The sequence below is a fragment of the Taudactylus pleione genome, unplaced genomic scaffold (genome assembly GCF_031769625.1).
Source record: "Taudactylus pleione unplaced genomic scaffold, aTauple2 ptg000006l, whole genome shotgun sequence".
In the NCBI taxonomy this organism is placed as follows: Eukaryota; Metazoa; Chordata; class Amphibia; order Anura; family Myobatrachidae; genus Taudactylus; species Taudactylus pleione.
The window spans coordinates 21,696,113-21,699,236 of NW_028284409.1; positions in this window are offsets into that span (position 1 = coordinate 21,696,113).

Consider the following 3,124-nt stretch of genomic DNA (forward strand, 5'->3'; position numbering starts at 1 on the left):
TCATTACATGCAAATAGCATGTTATCTACTGTACTAGCGACCCACCCCAGCTTCGCACGGGAGCAATTTTGAATTTACGGCGATAGTCTTTTTTAACCGAGGTCTTATGAGATTGGCTTGTAGTTGATGCCATTAGTCGTTCTTCCTCTTGACGTCAACAGGAAAAGATTTACTTTTGACGTGAAATGCAAAACGGCCAAGTAAAGTTGTCCATGAGGAAAACAGTTTCCACTTCAGCCTTAAGTGTCTGTCCTTGTGTTTTATTTATTGTCATGCCAAAGCAGATTCTTACCAGGAATTGGACTAATTTTTCACGTAAAATGAAATAGGAACGGTAAAAACTGAAGTTTTGTATCAGTAAACAGGGCTTACATTAATTTTTCTGGAGAAACCAGATAATACGTATCAATCTCTACATGGTATAAAATAAAGTCCATCTTTATATCATTAATGGTTTAGGCAGCATAAGCCAAGAAAGTGCTCGAACGTCTGTTTTTTCATTGACTTGCTTCACCGAAATTGTCACTGCTCTGCTCCCTTTTATCATACATTAATATTTCATACACCTTCCTCACAAATGCTCTATAGAACAGTGAAAACTGCATAAAAATCCGTCTAGAGGTTTTCGAGATTAGCCCAAACAGACAGATGCCTACCAGGGACTTTATTTTATACTATATATAGAAGATCTGAGCATCCTAAGCCATCATAAAGCCAACATAATTAGTGCTAATCTGCAACAGTCTTTTAACTTGTGATGTTATAATGTGTCTGTAGTTAATGGTCCCTGCAGCAACTTGGGAAGCGTACATTTTGTCCTTTCCTCCCTTGACATGGTTACTATATGGCAGGTCCAAGGCCTTCAATTCAATGACAATGATGTAAGTATATGTTCTACAGAAATGAGATTAATGCCTGTCTGATGTGTATTTAATGCACCTTCCTCTATTAACAAACCATACCCCTCTGGTGACTGCAGTCGGAGTGAAATAGTGCTCTGGGTGAACTGCCAATGATGAGCTGGATAGACTGATATAACTCAGGGTAATTTGTCCTGTCAGTGAGTGGTAGGTGAAGATGACATCACATCCAGGGACCTAGAATGAGGTGGGGGAATCATGGTCTCCCTCTGTGCTTTGGGAAGTAGGTACATTGGCAGCTATCATGAGGGCATCAGAGTGAAGATACATTAGTTTGCAGGATTTTATGACCTGCAAACATTCCAGGAAATAGAATTGCCAGCTAACAACAGCTGGTGGACCACTGGAACAAGGTACAGTGATTAAAATTTCACTTGGCTTCTTGCTACAGAGGAGGGCGGGGCTGCTCTCTGAGGTAATGGTCATGTGACCGCTCAAACCTGCCCTCAGGAAGATTTATTGGAAGCCTACTGATGACAATCCCAAGCCTAGACATGGTTAATGAGGGAAGGTACACCATTTCAAACACCAGGCAAAAAGACACTGACATGAATCTTTACAAGTTGAACTCTTTACTGAACTGGTAACAAAAACATATAGTTTGGATATATGCAATGCAGTGATAAAACAATAACAGCCTGAAAAACATCCACAACTATAGGCCCAAATGCTATGAAAGAAAAATAACAGATGTCAACTTGATCATAGTTTGGGCAACCAAATAAGAAGAAAAAGAGAATAATTTGATGTCTCTAGCTCTTGACACATGTGACTTATCATTCTCCCCTGGCACACCCTGAAGCAACAGTTGACAGAGCAACCTAGAGACCTAGCAAATTATAGGATGGGTGCTATTGGTGGCAATCCTATTTCCAAAAACAAATAAAATTAGCAACTTCAGCTGGTGGGCTGTTGCCTGGACTATATAGTGGTTGCCTGGAAGATTGGTTGGTCTCTAATAATGTTTGGCAAACGCATGCTCAAATGACCAACGAGTGTCGTGCATTATGACATGTAGTATCATTTGCTGCTGCACTAGAGGTGACAGCATCCCAGAAGAAATGTCCTTTAAATTTGGAACTGTGAATGCTTTTGTTTTTTATATAATATTATTATTATCAATTATTTATATGGCGCCACAAGTGTTCCGCAGCGCCTCACAAAGTACATGAACAAATAAGTAACCAGTGACTTACAATACAGAGCAGGACATGGACATGTATAATAAACATTGCTATATTAGCAACCTTTACACCCACATAAGCAGCCGAATGTTGGTTGCCCTAGTGGGGAGTAAGAGATAAATTAAATTACAGTAGGGAGAAGCACAAGAGGGTAGAGGGACCTGCTTGAAAGAGCTTCCATTCTATAAGGGAGGGGCAGACGAACAGGAGTGACACAGATGGGGTAGGCGGGGAGGAAGGAAGATGTAGCAGCAAGTTAGGATGAGAGCTGGAAGGCTTTAATTAAGTAGCGGGTCTTAAGAGCTTGTTTGAAAGATTGTAGAGAGGTGCAGAGTCTGATGGGGAGAAGGAGGGAGTTCCAAAGCTGGGGAGCAGCGCGGGCAAAATCTTGGAGGCATGAGTGGGAGGAAGTAATCAATTGGCATGAAAGACGGTGTGTATTAAGTGAACGAAAAGGACGGACAGAAGAGTGAGGGGAGAGGAGATCAGAGATGTAAATGGGAGAGGAATGGGTGAGGGCTTTGTAAGTGAGTGTGAGAACCTTGAATTGGGTTCTGAAAGGGAAGGGGAGCCAGTGGAGGGTTTGTAAGAGAGGGGAGGCAGATGTAGAGCGTTTGGAGAGGAAGATGAGCCGAGAAGCAATGCTGAGCACAGATGGAGAGGAGAGAGATGGGATTTGGGGAGGCCAGATAGGAGGAGGTTACAGTAGTCCAATCTGGAGATGACCAGTGAATGTATGAGGGTTTTGGTGGCATCCTGGGTGAGAAAGGGTCTGATCTTGGAAATATTCTTGAGATGGAAACGACAGGACTGCGAGAGGTTCTGAATATGTGGTTTGAAGGAGAGGGAAGAGTCCAGTATGACTCCAAGACAATGCACTTTGGGACTAGATGAGATAGTTATACCATCTATTGATAAAGAAATAGTGGGACATGATGTTATGTGGGAGGGTGGTAATTGGTATGTAAGTAACTATTCATCCTCTAATTGTAAAGGGTTTGGCAGGCCAAAGGAGGTTAC